At 44.5% G+C, this 17,130-nt stretch overlaps 1 long non-coding RNA gene across 1 annotated transcript in view; it reads right to left on the bottom strand.

Annotated features, from left to right (window-relative positions):
* Positions 1 to 2,108: 2,108 nt before the first annotated feature.
* LOC142012582 (uncharacterized) overlaps positions 2,109 to 17,130 on the bottom strand; it is a 96,795-nt gene continuing 81,773 nt past the window's right edge. Inside the window, exons 2-3 of the long non-coding RNA XR_012645403.1 lie at positions 3,018 to 3,116; positions 2,109 to 2,215 (exon numbers count right to left, since the gene is read on the bottom strand). This is a non-coding gene — a long non-coding RNA (uncharacterized LOC142012582). The remainder of the gene's footprint in view (positions 2,216 to 3,017; positions 3,117 to 17,130) is intronic.

Below are 17,130 nucleotides of genomic sequence, written 5' to 3'. Positions count from 1 at the left end.
CCTTGAGTGGGATTTACGTGTACTGCTGTGATAGCCCTTTCGGGACATGGAGTATTGTAGCCAACTTAGACAGCTCTTCATATGAAATAAACAATGTTGCTGAAGCAGACCCACTGTGGTCGGGTTGTGCCATTCTCTCCCATCCATGCACAGGGGTGCCCCATCTACATTGGGGGTGGGGTGGGACACGGATGCAGGTCCCTAGGGGTCTCCTGCACAGGGTGCACAATGGGGTCCCTTGAGCATTGAGAGGGTACCGATCCCTTCACTGGTGGATTGGGTGGATCCCCCTGGCCCTCAGGTGTTGCAGCTGTATGGATGGCTGGGTTGGGGGAGATGGAATGCTGGTTGGGCAGCCAGGCACAGAGGGCCATGCCCCCAGTCCCCCTGGGGAATAGACTGGTGGGCGGGGGGAGAGGGTCAACCAGACATCAGGGTCCCCCCGACATGTGTGGCATGTAGGCCATGCATAGCCAGTCCATTCCCAAGGTGCTCCCCATTGATGTGTGGCTCACAGTGCTGTCTGTGCAGGGGCTAGATGTTATGTGCAGGTGGGCCCACGTGCTCGGGCAGTGCTGCTGCATGGGACCCCGGTGGTCAGGGCGTGGCCAGCCTGCCTGGGAAAGGGGCAGAGGTTTGCACTGCCCCCCAATCCCAGCCTAGCACCTCCCACTCTGCTGCAGGGTGTGCAACACACTAGACACTTCCTGGGGAGTCCCCCAAGGTGGTGGTGGTGGACAGCCCTGCTGGTGCTGTGAGGGGTCTAAGGTCACCCAGGGCCACCCAGTGAAGAGGATGCCATGTGTGAGGTGGTCATGGGATGGGAACTGTAAGCCTGTGACCAACTCCCTGCATAGCCCATCCACGTTGCAGGCCTGTCGTATGTTTTGCGTGGGGGTGGCAGGAGTGTGGATGTCTGCCCTGGAGATAGGGCTGTGTTGGTGCCTGACTTGTGTCCCTACTTGTGCAATGGAGTCTGTGGGACCCACTGCCACTTTAAGGGCAGCTGGAGCATGGGACCATGGAGCTCCACTGGTACTGTATAGAGCATCTCCACACTCCCTAAGGCAGGCACCACAGCAGACGGCTCTTTCGAAAGAGGGGCTCAGAGAGCGTTTACACACTTCCTTCCAGAGGATTCTTCTGGAAGAGGACACTCTTCCTGAAATGGGAGCAGAGTCCGGACTCCAGAGGAGACGCCACATTCCTCCAGATTCTTTCTGGAAGAACAATCTTTGTGTGTAGATGCTCCTGGGATCTTCCGGAAGAGTGCTGCCAATGTACAATTCCAGCTGAATTTGCCAATGTAGACGCAGCCAGAGATACTAGCTCATCTCCATGCTATTTATTTATTTATTTTAAATACTAAGTAAAATAATAACCATTTATTTTAACAAGGAGTGATTTTGAAACCACCGAAAATAAGATACCACTGGAATAGACATACCAAGTCTCCATAGTCAGCAAGTGGAGACTTTCCTCTTTTTGTGTTCTGATCCTCTGTTGGCTTTTCAAATATGCCTCAGCAGTTTTGAGGATGTATACCACAAATTAATTAGAAACTTTGGCTTCTGAGAACAGGGGTTGCCTTTTGAGATTAAGTCTAGTGAGGTGTTTAGGCTTTTTGAATTCCCACTGACTTCAGGAGTGGCCGATTGATTCCACTGTTCATGGGGCTTAGGTTTTTCGTCTTACATATTAAACTTTCTGCCCTAATTTTAGGAAATGCTATTTCCTGTTGTCTCTGCCAAGACACATTTTTTTCTCTAAACTAGATTTTATTTATTAGCGTATGGGACCCTGAAATACTTCCCTGTACTAAAATACATTGTATCTATTCTCAATTATTGGGAGTTATAAATGCTGTTCTCAAAAGAGAATGAGTCAGGCTTTAGAGGTGCCATAGAGAGAGAATGAGACAGTTTACCATGTATTACATGAAGTGGGATGGAATTTGCCTTCCCCTTGAGAACAAACAGTTGAAGTCACTCAACCAGTTTGACCAGGATCTATCTCCTCCTGCCTGAAAACCAGGCTGTTCTACTCGTCATACCAGACTTTTTCTATAGTATGTCAACTAACACATACATTTTATTTTAGGTGAAGAAGAATTAACAGTTCATGGAGCTACCATTCACAAACCTTGAAACAGCTTTCATCTTGTTGGCTTTTGTCATTTTCTCCCTGTTTATCCTGGCTTCCATCTACAGTGACCCTGATGAAAATAATTCAGGTAAATAAAATAATCCCACATAGAGTTAATGTTCTACAATTCTCAAATGTAGTGCCTGATGCTCTTGCTATATGTTGTTTTCTGAATCTCGTAACTGGACCATTGAGGCAAATAGGCCCACAAGACTGTTAAATTTTCTACAAAATGAAGGGGTGAAAACAGCTGAGGAAACCTTTGTTTTAGTGAATGGTGGGCATAGTTAGCCCTGTGCTATTTCCCCACTGCTATAAGAAGTACCTTGGTTTGAACTGAGAGCAGAGTTAGAGCATAAGGAGTTCTAGCAATGCTGATAATCAAAGCAGCTCCTTTATAAATACTATAAATGGTGCTCGGAGTCACTTTGGACCCCATCAGACTCCTAGGACTGAGAAATGGTTTCTTGGGTACTAGAAAGTTAACCAACCATATCTGCTGCACCAGGTGATCTCACCCTTGGTCTCTACAATATCTTAAGGAAATTAGTCCCACAGGTTAACTCTGTGCTGTTTGAATAATAATCTTCTATTGCTTTAATGTGTTGCTTGACAACAAGCATTTAAAGAAACCTTTGGGGTGGGCTTATATAACAGCAAGCAGCTTAATAAGAGTGATTTCTTGCACAGATCACACTATTTCTGTAACAATATTAATCAGCATGAAAATTAAATATGGACAGGTCTCCAACTTTAAAAAAAAATCCCTTCTGCTTCACTGGGTTTTATATAATTTCTGTACAGAAGGTGGGACACTGTGGAAAAACAATAGACATTTCTGTAGGGAAAATGTGGTTGCTATAAGAACTCACCTCAACTGGAGAGCAGAGACATAAACAACTTTTCCTGGAAGGAGCATGTAATGATCTAACAGTACACCAACACTCCACACACCAGGGCATTGTCCCTCCCTGCAGATTAAGATACAAGAGGAAATTGGAGAGGGCTACAGGCATAGGAAATTTGGCATCACTACTGTACGTGGAAAAGTGCATGCAGGGACATGTGCTAATGCTTTTAAGCCTTGTGTGTGCCTTTAAATGCTAAAAAGAGAAGTCTGAATCTTTCTGATTCTGAGAGGCTGAGTGTGTGGGCTCTGAAGATGTGAGATGGAAAGATGAACCCCACTGATCCTCAAAAAATCTGTTTAGTATGGTGCAGCATTTGTCACAGCTGATCTGCTGCCACTGACTTCTCAATGGAGAAACTGCATTAAAATAGTTTGTTAGGATTTCATCAACCTCAAAACATCAACATCAGCATGGACTGAGAAACTAACAGTTTTGTTAATAAAATTCTGAATTGGAACAATCTGACCATCTCAATCATTGGAGTTTAATTTTTTTAAGAGCGAGTTAGAAAAACACCTGAAAGGAATGCTCTAGATAATATCTAGGTCAGCCATGAGTATAGGGAATTGGACTAGATGACATTGGTACCTTCTGGTTTGAGCACTGTAATATTAATCTCACTTCCATGAGATTTCCCATGTGCCCAAAGTACTGTAACTCCTGGCACACACCATAAGGCTGGTGCTTACATCTCAGTGCTCACATCTCAGGCAAAGACTATATTAGAGATATTTTACTCTTGGTTGAACACTCCCAGACCAACCTGCCTTGGGGGAGTAAATCCAATTGAGTACACCAATGTGATATTCACTGAATATTCCAGGAATGTCTCTTGTCTCAGTCAGCCACTATCCCCATAAAGCTAAATTCAAAGGAAGGCCAGCAACTACCAACAGAGCCAGGCAATTATCTTTCCATTAGCTGAGTGCTGAGTAATTTATACCACGCTCAATCTACACAGAAGCACAATACTTTGAATACACACAAACATAACCCTTCAGAAACGCAGGACTTAAAAGAAAGGCCAGCTATCTAAGCGACAGTGACATTCAATCAAAGAATGTGAGCTTTGTGCCTTCCTGCTACTAATTTTATTATTATCACATTCAAAAATTAAATAAAGCATAGGGCGTTCAACAAAGTACTTTGAAGTGAGAGGACTGATAATATGGACTCCATTTAATGGGAGAATCATAGAACAATAGAGCTGGAAGAGACCTAAAAAAGCCATCAAGTCCAGCCCCCTGCCCTAGGCAGGACCAAACCCATCAGATCAGCCCAGCCAGGGCTTTGTTGAGGCGAGACTTAAAACCTCCAGGGATGGAGACTCCACTACTTCCCTGGGTAGACCATTCCAACGCTTCACCTCCCTCCTAGTGAAAAAGTTTTTCCTAATGTTCAACCTGGACCTTCCCAACCGCAACTTGAGACCATTATTCTATGTTCTGCCACCTGTGACCACTGTGAACAGCCTCTCCCCAGCCTCTTTGCAACCTCCCTTCAGTAAGTTGAAGGCTGTTATCAAATCCCCGCTCCCCAGTCTTCTCTTCTGCAGACTAAACAGTCCCAATTCCCTCAACCTTTCTTCATAGGTCATGTACTCCAGCCCCCTAATTATTTTGGTTGCCCTCCGCTGGACCCTCTCCAGTGTATCCACATCCTTCCTATAAATGGGGGCCCAGAAGTGGACAGAGTACACCAGATGCGGCCTCATCAAAGCCAAATAAAGAGGAACAATCACTTCTCTGGATCTACTGGCAACACTCCTCTTGATGCAACCTAATATGCCATTAGCCTTCTTGGCTACAACGGCACACTGTTGACACATGTCCAGCTTCTCATCCACTACAACTCCCAGGCCCTTTTCTGCAGAACTACTACCGAGCCAGTCGTACCCCAGCCTGTAAAAATGCTTGGGATTCTTCCAGCCCAAGTGCAGGACTCTGCACTTGTCCTTATTGAACCTCATCAGATTTCTTGCAGCCCAGTCTCCCAATTTGTCTAAGTCACTCTGGACCGTATCCCTACCCTCCAGCATATCTACCTCTCCCCCTGGCTTAGTGTCATCCACAAACTTGCTGAGGGTGCAATCCAACCCCTCATCCAGGTCATTGATAAATGTGTTGAACAGAACAGGACCTAGAACGGAACCTTGGGGCACTCCACTAGAAACCGACCGCCATCCCGACATCGAGCCGTTGATCACTACCCACTGGGCCCAACCTTCTAGCCAGCTTTCTATCCATCTTGTCATCCACTTATCCAATCCACATTCCTTTAACTTGCTGACAAGAATATTGTGGGAAACTGTATCAAAAGCTTTGCTAAAGTCATGATAAATCACATCCATTGATTTTTTTTCCCCTATCCACAGAGCCAGTTATCTCATCGTAGAAACCAATCAGATTGGTCAGGTATGACTTGCCTTTCATGAATGCATGCTGACTATTCTGGATCACTTTCCCCTCCTTCAAAAGCCTCAAAATGACTTCCTTGAGGAGCCCCTTCATGATTTTTCCAGGGAGTGATGTAAGACTGACCAGGCTATAGTCCCCTGGATCATCCTTCTTCCCTTTTTTTAAGATGGGCACTACATTTGCCTTTTTCCAATCATCTGGGATCTCTCCCAATCTCCATGACTTTTCAAAGATAACAGCCAAGGGTTCGTCAACATATGCCAACTCCCTCAGAACCCTTGGATGCATTAGGTTTGGGCCCATGGATTTATGTACGTTTAGCTTTTTTAGATAGCTCCTAATCAGTTTTTCCCCACCAAAGGCTGTCTACCTTCATCCCACAGCCCATCACTTATTGCATTAGTCTGGGAGCTGTCCTTGTCCGTAAAGACAGAGGCAAAGAAAGCATTAAGTACTTCAGTTTTCCCTAGATCATCTGTCACTGGGCTACTTCCCTCATCCAGGAGGGGCCCCACGCCCTCTCTGATCACCTTCTTCTTGCTAACATGCCTGTAGAAACTTTTCTTGTTATCCTTCACATTCCTCATGAGTTGCAATTCCAGTGCACTTTTGCCTTCCTGATAACTGCCCTACATTTTTTTTTGAGCTATGCCTTTATATCCCTCCCTAGACATCTGTCCAAGTTTCCACTTTCGGTAAGCTCCCTTTTTGTGCCTAAGTTTTCCAAGGATTTCCCCAGTAAGCCAGTCTGGTCTCCTACCATATTTACTTCTCTTGCTACGCATCAGGATGGTTTCTTTCTGAGCCTTCAATAGGGCTTCCTTTAAAATACTGTCAGTTTTCCTGGACTCTTTTTCCCTTCATGGTAGCATCCCAGGGGATTCTGCCCATCAGGTTCCTGAAGGAGTCAAAGTCTGCTTTTCTGAAGTCCAAGGTGTGTAATTTACTGCCCTCTTTCCTTTCTTTGGTCAGGATCCTGAAATCTACCATCTCATGATCACTGCTTCCCAAGTTGTCACCCACCTCTACCTTCCCTATTAGTTCCTCCCTGTTTGTAAACAGCAGGTCGAGCCTCACACGACCTCTGGTCGGGTCCTTCATCACTTGTACCAAGAAGTGATCCCCAACATTATTCAGAAACTTCGTGGACTGCTTGTGTACCGCCATATTGGTCTCCCAAGAGATGTCAGCGTAATTAAAGTCCCCCATGATAACGAGAGCCTGTGATCTCGAAACTTCTCTCGGTTGTCCAAAAAAAGCCTCATCTACCTCCTCATCCTGATTTGGCGGCGTGTAGCAGACACCAACCACATCTCCAGTGCTGCTTGCACCACTAAGCAGTAATGCAAGGAAGAAGATAAATAAATGTTTTGCTCCAGAGCCAGATTACTAACACACAGCATAAAATGTGGATTCATGAACCCTTTAGCCCTCGCATTTTAGTTTGTCTTTTATCTATCTTACACTGTTATAAAGCATGCATCCTCCACTAATCAATAAGGCTATGTCTACACTGAAGAGAGATTTTGGTATACCTCTGTATCCCGAAATGGCTATTCCATGTCTATAAAATGCTCCTGTTATTTTGAAATATTTTTCAAAACACCGGGCATGCTATTTCAGCATCCCTGTACACCTCATTGCAGGAGGAGTAAGGGGTGCCTCGAAATAGCAGAGCATTTCAACATTTGGTGCTGCATAAACAGTGCAAAATGCCAAAATAATCTCTTTTGAAGTTAACTCAAAATAGAATACGCACTTTGCGTAACACAAATTGTGCAGTTCATTTCAGGTTTAGGGCACTGTGCAGCCATAGCCTAAAAGGCATCAGAATCTTCTCTCATCTCCAGATTAAATTTTATATCTATCAGATATGGAGGGAATTGTCATGTATATTCCAATTCAGCAGGCCATCTTTAAGGGGAAGGTGTTTAATTTGTTTTGGTTTCTGCTCAAAGGACACTGAACAATGAGGACTGGATGTTGCTATATTTTTCCTACGTACACTGAGCAAAACACGTATTTTTCAGTCTAGGTGACTTCTTTCAGATTAAGGCAACAGATAGAAGTACAATCCACCATGAGAGCACAATAGCAACAACCCCTTTCAATAATTACCTCTGAATGGAAACAAAATTACTGTTGCCTTGCAACAAGCAAGGATCATCTGTATTTACAGGTGCAATGAACAGATAAACACAATTAAATTTCCTTTCAGTGAGCTACCTAAATACACCACAGATTGCAGAGGAATAAGATATGGAGCTTTTCAGCTCTACGTCAAGTACTTGAGATCCTGACCTCAGTACTTGTGACGCACATTGACCTACAGAAAACTGTTTAGCACAGTCTAAATACAATGGGTTCACGTGGAATTCCAACCCACCGTTGGAGCATTGTGGGTAAACTACTACTGCTGCTGCTTGTCACATACCTGTTCTACACCTAAAGAGAGGGTTTCAGTCTTCAGAGCTGTCAAGCCATCACTCTTAAAGGGCAGAGCATCGAATGAAGAAATACATTTAAAATACAAAGAAAATTATCCCCAGAACTGTGCTGTATGGTAGCTACGTGAGTGTTGCCAAGAAAAGAAGAGCTATAAAAGTTAGAATGCACATGACATGACATGACATGTTTTACAGGACATACCCTTTCATTACTGAACAGTAACAGAGAGGGAGCTGTGCTAGTCTGTACACTATCAAAACAAAAAAGCAGTCCAGTAGCATTGACTGCTTTTTCCTCTTATTACTGACAGATACGCTGTTCTATATGGCCTGACACTCCAATCAAGTTGATCATAAATCTAGCATAACAGACAGCACTACCCACACAGTAGTAGGTGCAAAGGGGCATGTTCTAGCTCCCAGCTCTGCCACACTTGGTGAGAGTGCAGCACATGCTCCCTTCCCAAGCCACTACAGACACCCTTTTTGGGGAGGCTAGTACAACTGCCAGAAATAACATGGAACAGTCTCTCCATTTGCTAGCCATATCACAGCTGTCCTGTGAGAGGGAGGGCTCCTGTGCTCTTCTTAATCCCTCCTCTCTCATACACCCTAGATAGGTCAGACGCAGCACAGTTCTAAAAATATTTGCCCTCTATCTCTTTTCTGAATCCCAGCCTTTTGTAGCTGCTTAACATCCGCAGCCTCCTTTTACAGAGTTCAGCTCTCAAAAGCAAAACACAATGTGCTTCAGAGAGTTTTATTTTAAGGGAAAAAGCCTGTGGATTTATTGTACAAGGGCAAAAGGTGTCTGCTAGGGAGCAGAATGCATTCATAGCTTATGACTGCATTTGCTGCCAAGGAGACACACTTGTGAGAAGAACCATTTCAAGAAGAGTTCAGGCAATAAATCTCCCACTGGAGGGAGTTCTCTCATCATCTTGATGGGTTATCCGCTCTATTTATAGGAGAATTCTTTTGCAGATTCCAGAAGCAATCTGTGGTATCCCTTGCAGCCTTGTTTCCATCAGTCTCACCTTGAATTAAAACTTTTAGTTCGAAAATTAAAATGCCTTCCTGCAACCCACATCACCAAGTGTGAAACTAGCCACACTGATTCCAGACAATGGCAAGAGCACACTTTTATTCAGGTGGCACTTTCTGCCTCAAGGCAAGCTGATTTGTCATGCATGGGTTGAGCTTTAGTGGAATAAACTTACCATCTTGCACCACCTCCCAAGTGGCAAAATAATAAGGAAACAACCAGCATGAAACTCAGGCTGTGTCTACACTAAGAGGTAAAATCAAATTTCTTAATATCGATTTTTGTAAACTCTGGAATTTATAAATTCGATTTTGACTATCCTCACCTCCCTACTGCTCCTCCCAAAATCGACTGATTGCTGCCACACTCAATTGCCAAACATCAATTGTGGCAGTAGTGCATTGTGGGAACCCATCCCACAGTTCCCTCATCCCCATAGCATTCTGAGTATTATCGCTGGTCTTTGACATCTTCCCATATTGCATTTTCCTCACTCCCCCTCCCATATTAAGCAAACGTCCATTTTTCCAGTCAGAAGGAAGGAAAAGTAGGGCCACCACAGAGATGGCAAAAAAGTTAACAGAAATCTTTCTTCTGTAACTGAATTCTCAACTGGCCATTCACTGACTGTCCGCCCTCCCGTGATTTCATCTAATCCCTGAAAATATTACAAGGACCCTGAAAAGCTTGATGAAAGGGAAGATAGGAAAGTTTTTGAAAAAAGAGAGTTGCTGAGGGGAAGCTCTTGGGCTTTCCAGTGCACTATAAGGCTTCTGTGCACAGGCTGTGCTCTCAACTGGCCATCCGCTGACTGTCCCTCCTCCCGTGATTGCATCCGATCCCTGAAAATACCACAGGGACAGGCTGAATTCTCAAAGTTAGAAGAAAGCCAATAGAAGAGTCTAGGGAAAAAGATCTTTGTCTTCCCTCTTCACTATACAGACATTGCCAACGCGGGCGCTGGCAGTGAAATCTTATACACCAAGCTTATAGTGGAAACAGGAATCTCAAATAGCCCTCCACCATATGTTTTCATGAGGTCACAGCATGAAGACAGATAGGAAATGTCAGGAAAGAGATTTTTATAACAGAAATATCAAAGCACCAGGTGTCTGCAATGGACAGCAAGATCCCAAAAATATTTTTGGCGATGGGGGTGCTGTGGTCTGCGGCTGCAGAACCAGATGAAATGTTGAAGTAACTGAAGCAGACCCGCAGAGTATCTTAGCTGCCGGGGCGACTTTTCCCCAGCAGCAGCAAACCCACTGGTCCCTTGATAGGGCTTTGGGGGGGTTTCATTGAGGGCGACCAGTTGAATTAATCCCCCAAAATATCGTAGCCAACAGCAGGAGACTTCCTGCGAGCAATAGCAAGCTCCCAGAAACTTTTCCTGCCCCTGGAGCCCTAACCTCGCACAAGCCAGGACATGGTGCTGCATAGCAGCACTGTCCACACTGAACAGTGGGCACATCCTTTTATTGGGTCGGGGCTAGCCACGTGATGTGGCTGAGTGCGGGAAAGATCCTGACTGGGTGGCACCTGTGGGAGAGGGAGACAGGTTCACGCACAAATGTAAACCTCTAAAAAAAGTTTCTCAGCCTTTTATGCAAGCATGATACCCACAACAGCCTTGCTGCCACATGGTGCATCGGGGCAGAAGCTGGCACCGGGCAGCACAGAAAAAAATAACAAGCGGAGAGACAGAAGTATGAACTCCCTGCAGGGGCTATTTGTAATGGGTAGGTGTGCTCACAGCACTAGTAGCAAAGAAAGAAAAATTTCTCAGACTCTCATGCAAACATGACCCCACAGCCACAGGCTTCCTGCTCCCAATTTGAAATTCATGATCTTCCTGTTACCTAATTTCTGTGAACCTGGAGAGTTTAGCAGCCAGAGCAGAACACTGAGGGGCATTGTGGGTACATATGGGATACCTTTGGAGGCTAGTAAATTGGATTTTAAGATGTGGTGCTTCCACAGTGGCCTTTAATCAAACTTTTGAATTCAAGCTTGGCGCTACACCCAGCACATACCGATGATATTGTAACCTCAATATTAGTGCTCCCTAAACTGAGCTAATGGGATTTACAGTGAAGACAGTCGTGGTACTATCGAGCTAACTGCCTTAAGTTTGAATTTATCTCATAGTGTAGATGCAGCCTCAGTTTACTCTATGACCTCCATTCCTTCCTTCTACAAATGTGCAGTCTTTGTCTTCAGAGAGAAACAACTAGACACGGTGTGGCTAGGAAGAAGGAACTGCTTACAACAAGCCATTGTTAGGAAACAAGAAAATATGCCATTTACCGCTAACATCTCTTTGATATTTGACATTTAACTAAAATGACATTAAAATTCAGATTTTCATATTCAAAAGAGGTCCCTATAAATCCCAAACACCAGCACAATGTGACACAAGTCATCCAAGTATACACACTAAGTCCCTTACAAATTTGCTACATTGCTTAGGATAGTCACAGTATTTGTGATATTCTCTATGCTTAGAATGATGACTTGTAGCAAGTACAAAGTATCTAAACCATCAAATGAGCAACTGCAGCTCTCATTGGTCATGAATTGAGTGGCAGGAAGCAGTGTTCTGGTCTGTACCACTTTACGCTTCTCCTATTATCTGTGAATGAGGATCCCCAGCCAACAAAAGTTCCAACTGTCAATACCTGTGGAGGAACCAGTTAATATTAAGAAGCAGTGGCCCACCAGCATCTAACCTGGGTGGGCAGCCAATTATTTTATTGACCACCCGCATAGCAGAGTAATCCCTTTGAATCTTGACTTAAGCTTTTCACTGAGTTGTCTTTGTATGACATCTATATGGACATAAATCTCCTATTTTGTTTCAAGTAAAAGCTATAGAAGGGTTTAACATTCTGCTAATTCCAAGATAAACACACCTGTTCAGATCTCTGGCAAATGTATCACCATTCTCAAGAGATCTCAAGAGGTGCAAATGGCAAGTATTCCTATATATGGTAAATAAAATACTTATCAAAAAGTGAGACAAACCTAATGGCACATTCCTCTGTTTGTAGAATTTTGGGTCAAAGACAAAACACTGGTAAATTACCCAAGTGGAAATTACTCTGGAAAATATGCTTTTCAGACAAAACCAGCCTCCTTTTTCACAAGGCTGCCTGGACTGTACAAGGTTCCTATAACTAATTGGTTGTTTCCCTTGTTCAGTTTCTCAGGGGGTTCCCACTTTGCACCTGGGTTCTTCTGGTGCCAGAAATCTCCATCTGCTGAATGCATGGAAGGGAACAAACGTACTGACTGGATGAAACTCAGTCCTGACTGTTTTCAAAAGAAGAAAAATTTCCCCATACTCCAGCTACCCAAAACTGCTCCTCTTGCTTAGGAATACATGTGTTGGTGGGCTACAGCAGGCCAGAAGATAAGTAAAGAGTAGCCATTTTGTGTGCAGTGTTCCCATCCCATAGTAACACAGATTCAATGGCAAATTGGAACATTAAGAAGAGTTCTGTCATTCAACATTCATTCATTTATTCACTTTCCAACTTTCAGTTCCTGCTGGCCATGTGCAGGAGCAGCTGGGAAGTCAACATTAGCCTGGTACTTGAATCAGACATATTGCCAGGGGCTAAAGGGTAATTTGAGGAACAGTTGCTACCGGTAGATATTCTATGATCCATGTTGCTAGCTCATTCCCTCCATGATCCTCAGACTCCCTGTGGTTGGCCACATCACACTTCCTACCCTTATGTAATGCCTCCTGAATAAGGGTACAGTGGAGAAACATTTGCTGAATGAGGAACCCTACAGGGGTTTTCAAACTAGTGTTTCAAATTAAGCTCATTAGTTTAACTGAGGTTAGACAAATACTCTGTATTCACTCACAGCATTGAGCTGGTTTATAAGTAAAACAAGCTTTTTGAACAAAATAGCATAGCGTTAACTGACATCAAGCATAAAGGCAAAAAGGGTTACAAGCAAACCAAAGTAAAAATATGCTGCTAAAGACTGAAACTTTATTCTAGTGAGCTACAGTAGTTGCCTAAGAAGGTTTCTTACCAGGGGTGGCAGGTTTGCAAATATTTTGGTGATGCCCAGAGCCCGCACACCTCCCTGACTCAAATTCTCCTCAGGCACTTGCCTAAGGTTGAGAGGGAGTTTGAGTGGTGGAGGGGTACAGGCAGGGCTGTCTCTAGGGGGGCTCAGAGTTTGGGGCAACACTCTTCCCCTCCAGTGCCCCATGACCTCTGCTCCATCCCCACACTGCTCCTGCTCCCACCCTTCCCCCAGCCCTGACCCTTTGCAAAAGCTCCCTCCCCACAAGCAACATGGCCCAGGCTATTACCTGTGGGGGGAGCAGTGAAAGGTGGCAGTGGAGGTTGACCTCCTGCTCCCACAGTCATTACAGCAGTGAGAAGCAGAGCACCCTGGGGCAGTGTAGCTCTGCTTCCTGATGCTGCAATGAAGCTGATCACAGAAGGGTGGGAGAGGGCGGCTGGGTGGCACAGAGTGGAGCAGGCTGCTGGGTCATTCCAGAGAGTGCAGGAGGGGGGACAAACCCTGCTTCCAACCCACACCAGGCCCCTCCCTCTGGTAATCCCTTGGGACACCCTGAGACCAATCCATAGGATGGTGAAGGTGGTTGCCACAGGGCCTCCCAAGTGTGGAATCTGGGGCAGCTGCCCAAACCATACTATGGAAGGAACAGCTCTGTGAGTGAGCTCTGGGAGGGAGTTTGGGTGCAGTGTGGTCTGGGGTGCAGGCTCTGGGAATAGAATATCAGTGCTGCCTCTGGCTAGGTGGGTGGGGAGGGAGGGCAGGTCTCCAGGTTGCCAGCAGCTGGGGTAAGCAAGCCGCTGGAACCTTCTCTAACCCTGCTGAGCTACTGGCAAGCCCCTCAGGTCATTTTAAATTGCCCTGGGGAAGCAGATGGGGACAACAGATGTGTAGGGGGCTGCCGGGGAACTGGGGAAGGCTGGGGATATGGGCAGCAGGTATGAGTTTTGATGAGCTCAGCGTTGAGCCAGGAATATTCCTGTTGCTGGGGCTCCATGGGCCCATATAACACACTGCCTATGTTTTACTATATTCAGATCCCAGAAACTTCAATCCCCTTGGCTCAAGGATCCAAAATTCTATGATTTCAAGGGTGCAAAGTTCTTTGGTCCTGTTACAGGAGTCAGGAAGGCTTCCTGCTGCTCTTTCCTTCCTCTTGAGTTCCCATCACGCTACTGATAATTGCAGCCTGGTGGCTTGCCTTGATCCAGCTTGCAAGGCTCGGGAGTACCCCTCCCAGCAACAGGGAGCCTGCACTCCAGCCACATGGGGGGTACTGAACCTTGAAGTGACTCACCCACTCCAGACCCCGAATTCCAGGGGCCAGGCCATAGGTTCCCCATGTATTAGAGCAGGGGTCAGCAACCTTTCAGGGGCGGAGTGCCAAAATTTGACCTTTTGACCTCTATGTATGGTCTGAGTGCCGGTGATATGTTTTAAAGACACTGATACTCCTACTTACAACAGCTTCACTAGTAAATGAAGATGCAGAGCTTCACCTTTTAGGTCGTGGTTGGTAGCATTAGCTGGTCTTTTGTTAATCCACAAGCTGCCAGCTGCATGGGGGAGGAGGGGCGGGACTGAGCTGCCACTTCACATGCTGATGAAAATTGGCTCACATGCCACTCCTGGCACCCATGCCAGGAGTTGCTGACACCTGTCTTAGAGCATACATTTCAGTTTTATTAATAACCAATGAGTCTCAGGCATGACACTCAATAAGTTTTTAAAAATATTATGTACAATCGGTTGATTCAACTGTTGATCTGAGGTTCAGACCTCCTCTTTATAATCCTATAAATCTTTGATATGTGTATTTCTAACATGTTTCTCTGTCCTGCTGGGGTGTGGGCACACACCAGGCTATCTTCTTTACTGCTTGTTAGCTTGATTGCTTTATTTACTTTGTATGTAAATATACTTTCATTGTCACCACCAGGTAACCAGATTGATCAAACAAGCGCAAATGCATTCCTTTGACTAAAGCACAATGTGCTTTTACGTGGCTTGCCAAGCACATTTTGGAACAGAATTCTAGCACCTATTTGTAACTGTGGACTCCCAGTACATGTCATCTGCTAATAGTGATAGGCAACTTATTCATTTTCCAGTTATATATTCCATGCCACCTTTTGGGGTATATAACACAGCAAAAATGTATTAGTTGTAGACTAGAAGCCCGGACATCTAGCATTCTGATACCTAGGACAACCGAGGGCAGGTGCACAGCGTGGCCGGCGGCTGGCCCAGCTCTACCAGATGGCACATTTTATTACCCATCATCCCTGTTTCCCCAGGGATGCTGGATACTAAAGCTTTTACTGTAGTGAGCATGTCAGGCCTGACAAAAGCTGCTCACATGGAATAGTGAAATAGTAACAGCCCTCTGTGTCCCAGCGTGACACCATAGAAATCACTGAAGTAACACGGTGTTAAATCAGTCCCTTTATTTATTTGTTTTTATTATTAAGAGCTAGAGGCACTAAATGGACAGGCCTAGGAACTTCATTTTGTTAGAGTGGAGCATTTGACATACTAAATAGAAAAGGATGAGAGTCTCATTTGCCCTTTGGAATGCCGAATATTAATATATTCTTTGACCTTACAAGGTTTAGTAGAAGCTCTGATCAATGGTGTGTGGCTGCATGGATCAATGGAGTTACACTGGAATCTTATAGAATAATGTAATGGTAAATCAGTCCCATAATCTCCACACAATAAAAACCAACATATTGGCAGCAGGGTTTGCCACAGAGGGCAAAATGGAAACGATAGAAGATGTGATTTAAGCTGGCAGAAAAGAGTGCAGAAAGTTGAAAATCATTTGCAATCAAATGAACCCAAAGCATAACATCTGAAAGTTACCACAGACGGCATCTGAAAAGTTTCAAAATTATTACTAGGGTTCCACAGACCATCAACTGGAGCTTCTGCAAAACCCTGTGAGGTCACAGAATATCTGAGTATTAGATATCGTGGCAGGCAGGCAAGTCCCTGACCCATTTATCTTTATTATAAGAAAATGCTAAATGGCCATGGACTTAAGGAGTATGCATCATATCTAGAAAAGTGGTATAAAAATACTCCTCCAAAATCCAGCCCAAAAGGGACAAAAAAGCTGCACAGCAATTACTCCTTTATAGGAAGACTGTGATAAGGACAAGGTCCTAAACAGACCATGAAAGAAAAATGAAACAGCTTTGCTGGGGTGGGGGATTTAATCTGTTTCCCATCACTGACAAAATCCAATCACACTGAGGAAAAGGAAAGGCAGAGTTAACAATCCTATGAGCCTTCACAGCTCAAAACATACCCCCAGCCAATCTGTATTATGCTAAATCCTCTGCTACCTACAAACAACCTCAGTATGTTTTCAGGGACAAAGCCTTAACCATACACTTACAGAAAATCAAAGCAGGTAGCTAGGAAAATCTGCAAAAGGAAACCCTAAGGAATGAGTGCTTAACCTTCCTTTATGCACAACAGACGCCCTTTCACTGTCTTTGTAATAACACTTAGCATGACCTAGTTTCATCTGAAAGTTTAATATCTCTGTTTCCCTCAGGAGAGACAATGTCAGAGTTCCTATGAATAATGCAATGTTCCATATAGATTTAGCAAACAGCTGCATTTCAAATGTTAAAGTGGCATTACAGACTGTTTTTATACAAGTTAAACGAGTATATTTTTGCCTTCTTAAGGGGCACAAGTCATTGTGTAAGACTGCAGTGTTCCACCGAGTCATTTCATAATTTTCTCTTTCTGCATATGGACTAAATCCCTATTCAAGAGAATAACAATAGTACAAGTTCACCCTCTCTAGTCTGGCACTCTCTCATCCAGCAATATCTCTGGTCCAGCATGATTTTAGTTTGCCAGATGACCACTTATCAAGGTTGTGGCCAAGATTCCTGTAGATCCATTAAGTTTGTTTACAGCTACTTGTCCTGCTTTCAGCATTCAGTGCTGTTACTTAGCTCTCATCTACTACTAAATGTCTTCTAACATCCCAATAAGCAGTGAAAGTGTTGGTAATGCTAGACAATATTGACCTCCCCTGATCCAGGAAATTCTCTTGTTCAGCACCAGTTTGGTCCCCAGCTGCTGCACTAGAGAGG

The sequence above is a fragment of the Carettochelys insculpta genome, chromosome 4 (assembly GCF_033958435.1).
Source record: "Carettochelys insculpta isolate YL-2023 chromosome 4, ASM3395843v1, whole genome shotgun sequence".
NCBI lineage: Eukaryota > Metazoa > Chordata > Testudines > Carettochelyidae > Carettochelys > Carettochelys insculpta.
This window is presented reverse-complemented; position numbering and strand designations above follow the sequence as displayed.